Here is a 7870-nt window from a genome sequence, read left to right as displayed (position 1 = left end):
ACCCTTAAAAAGAACAATGCCAGTGTTGGCAAGACAGAAAGTACAGACAAACACCTGTGTGCCTGCTGAGAACAGCTGTACTCAGAAGCTTTTGCTGTAGAAGTTTCTATGGTGTACATGCCAAACTGCCGCCAAGCTGAGTGTGTCTGGCTGGGAAGGAAGGGAAAGGCAACAAAATGCAAGAGTTCACATCAGCAGAAAACAACCATCACTTGCTGATGTTTTCCTAAGACTCACGCTGCTCTGCACAGGCAGCCATCTCCTCTCCGAAAATACATAGTTTCTCTTGTTCTCTACCAGCATTATTGGCTCTGCACCTGTCTGTGGACAGTTGGACTTGCAACTCATGATCTGACTTTCCCTTTACCTGTCCCACTCTAGGTATTTCTGTCCCCACCAGCTTGCAGCCATCAGTCTAATGTGAGCCACTGCCACTGGAATGGAGTGCAGAAGCACTTTGCAACCTCTTTAGAGCAAACCAGCTTGGGTCAGTTCAAGAAACACTGTGTTATCAAGTAAAAGCTTCCTATTGGAATAAATATGATTAAAGAGTTCAGATAAATTATTTTTACATTTTACACAACTAGGTTGAAGAAAAGAATAAGGTAGGGAATGAGGAACAGACCTGCCCACAAAAATAGATCCCTTCCCAGCTTAGTGTCCTGATTTCTAGATGTGGACATCTATGGATCATATCCCTCTGTTCCTGCATTGCTGGTCCTAAGGTGTCTCAAATTTACCAGGATAGATGAAAAGACCCTTCAGCCACTAAACATCACAAGAGACAGTGACTGAGAGCATTGCACTGTGGTGTGCAAACTAGAAGTCCTGTCTTTCCTGAAGCAATGATTAGGTAATTATATCAAAAATTATGCCAATACTGTTCTAAATTAATTTACTGCAACTCATTAGATGTGATCTAAGGGTGACTAATAAATGAAGTCCACATGCACACTTTCTTTGTGGCATGTACTTTCTGAACTCCAAACAGTCTTAGTTCAGCTGAACAAAGACAAGGAAGCTAATGAAAATGCTCAGCAGCACAAGCAATCTTCCTAAAGATTTTATAGAAACTTCTAAGCGCTCAGAATTTTACTGAACCGCCTTTTAACATAACAACATTTTCTTCCCAATCAGGTTTTGTATGTTTAGGAAACACTCAGGTAGAACACAGTCACAGAAAACATATTCATTATGTAGGAATCTGTCACGGCAAGTTCATATAGAAAGATTCATATTTTATTTGCTAGGTACCTAACTACATAATAAAATCAAAGTCAAGCCTGATGCTTCTCTCAATAGCAGGGAGAGGTCCCCATGGTTTCACTCATTGAATACTGGTGAGAACTGAATATATTGTTTTTCTTTCTGGCTTTAACTTCACCTTTCTGTCTCACAAATAGCAACAATTGAAAACATTTGCTTCAACTATTCATAATTATTAAAAATATGCTAGGCCATTCTACAAAACTGGAGCTTGTGCTCAATGGAAAGCATTTAGCAATGTCCTTGAGTCACCTGTATTTTGGGTGTAACCTAAAACCACAGCTCTTGACCACTTTTATAGCTGTGAATGGTCCCCTGGCTCCTTTCACTTGAGCAGGGGTGTTAACCCCAGTGTCCTGGCTTACTTCCAGTTTATATAATTATATTACGCTTGCTTAAATTCTCCAAGAAGTCCCAACTGGAGAAGCTATTCTTCACTTTCTCTTCAAGAGATCCTTGAGAAACACTGCTAGCAGAAAACATGTACCATTCTTTGTCTGAAAGGTGACTGAATTTCTATAATGGAGGAAGTGGTCCCTATTTATAGGTATATAAACCCGAACAGACATATACACATATGTGCCTGTTTATTTCTACTAATTGCTTAGAAATATGGAGAGATGAACATGCACATACTTATGAGTTGTTCTGGGTTCTTTTCAGCAGAAGGAAATATTTTTCAGCTTGGACTAGTTATAGCATTTTCTAAAGAATTATGTAATATGCAAAGCAGAAAAGAACAAAAACTGAGAGGGTTTAATTAAGTGACATAAGATGCCTATGGCAGAAATGGGAACCTAACCCAGGTCTTAAGATTTCAGCTTTCAGCATGACATCATTTCTTTCCCTGAAGAAACTTTGTGCAATATAATGTAGAATATATAACAAAGGTATACATCTGCACAATATAATGAAGAATATGTAATGAAGAATATATAGCATAACAAAGAAATATAATGAGCTAATCTAATCTTATATCTGGGGAAAATAAAGTGCTAAATCTGTCATGAGGTAGGTGTGAGCAGAATATTGTGTCTATCATCTGATAAGCAGGTAGCATTGAGGACTTCCAGTAGGGATAAAACGTGTGCCCTAGGTTTCATTCTCTTTCTGCCCTACAGCTGACCATTTCCACTTTATCCTGCTAACTCTGAAGGCTAAAGTTGTCATAGCTCATGAAGGGACCCTTTACTACATTAATGAAGATGACCTCTCCCTGTATCCAAACTGCAGATAGGTGAGCTCAACTGCTACCTTTGAAACCTGCCATTGAAGCTGATTTCCATATATTTCATCACTCCTGTTATTCACATCTTGGTGTTGTAATAATTTAGCAACATGTGCCTGTGTTTTTCATTAGAAAGGGAGCATCATGTACAGTTTGACATATCCCTACTCCCTCTTCATACAATTACTTTGCAAATATTTTGGCACAGTACAAGTGAGAAGGGGTGGTCTCTTTGTTAGGACAGAAGACAGACACTCCCAACAATCCATGGCCTGATGATTTTTTTGTCATAGGTTTTATATGTCCCCCTTTTTTTCCACCTACAAAAATGCAATAATATTTAATGAACTATATGACAGTGAGGTTGCATTGTTTGTAAATGGCTTGGAGATTTTTGGGTAAAAAGTACTGTAAAAGCACAAAGGAGTTAATTGGAACTACAGGAGTTGATTCCTGATACATATCTCTGTGTTTATGAGTGGGTTTTTCACCTCATCCTTGCAGAATTTGAAGATGTAAAAAACACACTCAGACCCAAAGACCCTACAATCTAGCAGAAAGCACAGATAAAAGGGCTGAAGCATTTAAAAATTGTCATCCCCATTTTACAGAGGGAGAACTGAAATATGAACAGCTTAATATATTTGTTTCAGGATGCACAGAAAAAGATCAGCAGATGCAGGGATGTGAAGGCAGAGATCCTGAATCCCATCCTGAGTGCTTCATATAGAGGATATTCTGGTTATCAAAGTAGTTTTAAAGTCTCCACACTGCCTTGCCGTTAAGTCTAATTACTGATTTTACTGGTGTTAGTAATATAAGAAACAGTCCTTTAAAAACCTACATCTATCTTGGGAATGGAATACAGCAGCATGCTTTAGATTTTATCACCTTCTTGTTTATTTAATTCCTTGTTTTCTTTTGTTTTCTTTCCCCCCCCCCCCCCCCCCCCCCCCACATGAAGCTCATGAAACTCTTTGGTTTTGATAGTGTTTTTTATTATGAGGGTTTCTTAAGGTAGCTGAAGTGGTTGAAAGCAGGGTTTGCTGAGGAAGTGCTCAGCCATGGCCCACTGGTTGATGTCAAAAGGCCAGCATCTGGTACCATTCTCTTGGTACTCAATTGCTTCTTTCTTTCAGCTCTTTTCAGACCAAGGTACAACTTGAGAAGTGTACTTTGTGTTATAAAAGCCCTAATAGAATGGCAGCTTTATGTGCATAAATCTGTTCTCACTGCCAACACCACAACTTAGCCAAATAGCAACTGCAGCCACAATACCAGGAGGCCAAAGTTTTCTAAGGCTAAATCTGTCACCTCGTCTTGTGCAACTAGCTGCCTACAGCCCCAAAAATGACCTTAAATTTGATTCTCCCATTGTGTACAAGCTACAGAGAAAATTACAAAGCGTTGATTTATTGTACTATAGATTTTCTCAATTTTTCTTTATTTTTTGATTGTATGTTCTTAACAAAGCTATATATATATGTCCCTTTAAATATTAAGGGGAACCCCCCCCAAAACAAACAATGACAAAGCCACAGTCAACTGTCAGCAAGTCTAAGTAAAACTCAACTGTCACAATTCACAAATCTGAACAAAGGGAATTTCATTTTGATTTTATTGAAATACAAAACTTCCTCAAATTAAAACCAAATGAGTACATCTTTATAGTCAAACTGAGACTACCAAGGCAGACAGCATCAAGCGCTGGTTCACACAGTGGGGTCAGCACTCTTTCTTCACTGCATTTGCCAATGTTTATGTTTTTTTTATAATCATGAGAAAATCAAAGCCATGTGGACACCTACAGGGAAAACAGCAGGTCTCAAAATGTTGTTGGCAGGGCAAAATTTGTGATTCTCCCATGGTACTTAATTTTTTGTCAACTTTGTTTAAGTTACATTTTCATGTTAATTTCTTTTATTTTCTGAAGTAGTTGGGGCTAGAAACAAATTTTCTCATTGTTTTTATAGAATTCTAAAGCAGCCATTCCCAGGTGGAACTCCTATAAAGAAAACCTTTATTTCAATCCACAAACCTAAATCTAATATATAAACTCTCCATTCTTCTAAGGCATAGCCTCACACAACAGGTGTTTCAAGTTCCTGGGAGATGCATTAAATAGACAAATTTAAACCATTCATGATTAATAAAAATGTATATTTTTTTTTCATTTGGAAGGGAAGGAGAATATGAAATTGCAATGACCAGACTATAAATATACCTTTAAAATATAAATATCCCCCATAACACCTGCATGTGGGGAAACAAAGTAATATTCTAGAGTGTGTTTAATAGAACAAGAGAAAGAAAAAAAAATCCTCACTATTAAATGAAATATTGAAATGCAAGTGCATAGCAGTCATAATTTTTAAAACAGGGACTCAAAATAATGAACAAACAGCCAATAACTAGAAAATCACCTGAAGGATTGAATTCAAAGGGCTTATTAAAAATATCAAATTTGCCTTTTAAAAGACCTGTGTAATTACACGCACCACGATACAGCATGAAAGGCACACAAGGAAAGCATGCGTTCTAAAGGCCTGAGCAACCTATGGCTGTGCGAGAGCAGAAAACACGGCAGGTTCCTCAGCATATGGAGGCATAAACGTCCAGGAGAGGGAGCCTGAAGGCAGTTTGCAATCACCATTATGGATCTGCCTGGCTTTGAAAGTTTTGCCTGTCTTGCAGTTCATCAGCAGACGACCTGAATGGATCAAGGGTTGACAGGACAGACTACATGTTAAACCCAGAGAGCACATCGCTCTGAACAAAGCCACTGGACTGTGGGATATGAATTCCTTCTTTGGTAAGTGTCAAAACCCTTCCTTAGGCACTAATAAAAGATGATATACACTTTTGTCCTCCAGTCGTACCAACTTGTGTTAAATGTAGCTACAGCAGTTATGAGGATTCATGAGATAATGAGACTGGATGCAAATATTTCATCTGGGTAGGAAGATATTGGATTTTTTTGTTCCATTTCTTTAAAAACAGAAGAGAGAGACTATGGACAGATTCCTTACTCACATGAAAACCACTGTATAAACGATTTGAAGTTCATCAGGCTGTATAACATGCACTTAAACAGAGTACTGGGAGTGGTGCATTTATTTATTCTATACCTGATGGGCTGCTTCTTTGGTGACTAGCTATAGATCAGACATCCAGTTAATATCAAATCCTGATATGTAAATCTTGTGACTGGTTCATGGTTGAGCCTATCAGAAAGAGACTGTGATCTAGATTCCTGGAAGTCCTTTATGATGCCAGTGGGTGGTTGTTAAATATCTTGCTTTCTCATCCCACTTAGTCTACTGTCAATACTATGTGCCAGACAAAGAATTAATCATGGTGAGTCACTTCTTACAAAGAAGAGTGTAGTAATCCAAGTAGACTTCAGTGACTGCAAGCTAAATCCCCAAGTAAACTTTGTGATGTTACAAAAGCAAAACCAATCAAAAGTAAAAACAATACTGTGCATTCCCTAGATGTAAAAGAAACTACAAGGAGTATGTGAACAGCCCAAAAGACTTTGACTTCCTTTCATGTAATGGAAGTATCCAAGTGGCTAGTAAAAGAAAGCTTTTAAGGTGATTGGTGTGAGTGAAAGGTCTCTGCCATCTGCATTCTGAAACCTAATGGGCTTCTCTCTCACTAAGACAAAGGAGACTTGTAGCTGCTGAAAAGTTGTCTACTAACCAGTACACATTTCTCTTGTCTCTATAAGATCCAAGATGCAGTAGGATCCAAAATTTGAATCATACTTATCAATAAGCTAAGTATTCTTCTGGCTTTGACTGTTAGGGACATTATTTTCTACAGTGATTTTTTTTTTAACATGAATAAGACATGCTTTTCTTCATCCAAGTTGTCTTAAATCGCTGCAAAGTTGTAGATGTTGGATCAGATATGGGGAAGTAAGTTATAGTTCGTAATTTAATACACATAGTGGGTTTCATATGGTCTCTAAAGAAGCTTGGAGGAAAGCTTATATACAAATGCTTAGATATTTGTTTGCTTTACATTCATGTTCACACACAGAAATCAAGAAGCATACATAACAAGGACTTGGTATTTCTCCAGCTATCTAAAACAGTATTTAATTTTAAATATTTCCATGTGTTTATGAAACTGGAACCTTTTTATGCAAACAGCCATGATATATTCCCTCTTTGAAGTGACTAGGCAGAATGAATAAAATAACCCACCAGGACAATAACACTGAGACTTTGACTTGAACATTTTAGGAAGCAGGAGGGTATTGCCCAGCAGATACAGCAATGACATGTCATATGTTCTCATTCTTCTCATAATACCTCAGGTCAGTAGAAGCTTAATTCAATGGCCAGTCCTCCTGAAATAAGGGGAAAGTCATTTACAAATAAAATGACAGAAATGACAACTGGGTTTACAGAGTGACTTGAACACATTTTTTTGATGGCCTTTGAGGAGGGAGACTCTCAGACTAGCTTGATTTCCTTAATTCGTTCTGAAACTTCATTATAAACTGTATGTAGTACTTATTTCTACGTCTGATAAGTCCAGAAGACCAGAATTGCAATGGAAACACCACAGATGACAATCTGGTACTATAGATCAATGTACCTGCATATGCATCAGTGCATCTATGTCCATTGTGTGCCTTCATTTCTGCTCTGCAGAATGGATCTTGGACCATGCACATTTAATTGCATATGGAAACAGGGAACAGGTTGCCCAGGGAAGTGGTGGATGTCCCCTCACTGGAGGTGCTCAATGTCAGGTTGTATGAGACCGTGAGCAGCCTGGTCTAGAGAAAGGTGTCCCTATCCATGGTAGAGGGGTAGGAACTTAATGACCTTTAAGGTCCATTCTAGCCCTAACCATTCTATGATTCTAATTCTACATCCTGACTTGTCTCCTGTACAGCTGACAGCACTCCAGATAAATTAAAGATTTTGTGAATCATGGGTACTTACAGATCAAGTATCCTAAAGTTTCCCTGCCTAGAAGGAGAAATGAGAAAAGCCATGGATACAATGCCTGACTGTAGAGAGCAATAAAACCTCAGATGGTTACATGGGAGATGAATGTTCCAACTAAGATGTTGCTGATGACTCCATTTGGAAAGATGTGATTTCATGAGCAAAGGACTACAAGATTCCTCATCTAAGACACTTTGTTTTAAAAAGGCACAAGTAGATGCTTGCAGTCAGTTTGCCTCTCAGACTGTGCTGCAAAGTTCCTTCACTCTTTTCATAGATGAATCAGGCACATTCAAAAGTTGACCTTCAGTTAAGATTTTTGAAAGAAATAGTTAAGAAATAATGGGAAATTTTGTTTTCAAGGTTAGGAAAATAAAAAAAAGCCTTTGGTGTTATTCCCTTGTGA

General features: G+C 38.1%; 1 long non-coding RNA gene across 1 annotated transcript; it reads left to right on the top strand.

The window, feature by feature from the left end:
• Positions 1–406: 406 nt before the first annotated feature.
• On the top strand, positions 407–5207 carry LOC311196008. Its single transcript, XR_014617550.1, has 3 exons — positions 407–487; positions 2388–2503; positions 5189–5207. It is a non-coding gene; the product is annotated as an uncharacterized lncRNA (long non-coding RNA).
• Positions 5208–7870: the final 2663 nt, after the last annotated feature.

This window comes from Gallinula chloropus (assembly GCF_964237585.1).
Source record: "Gallinula chloropus genome assembly, chromosome: 1".
Lineage (NCBI taxonomy): Eukaryota > Metazoa > Chordata > Aves > Gruiformes > Rallidae > Gallinula > Gallinula chloropus.
The sequence above is the reverse complement of the archived record's forward strand: the minus strand, read 5'-3'. Positions and strand labels throughout refer to the sequence as shown.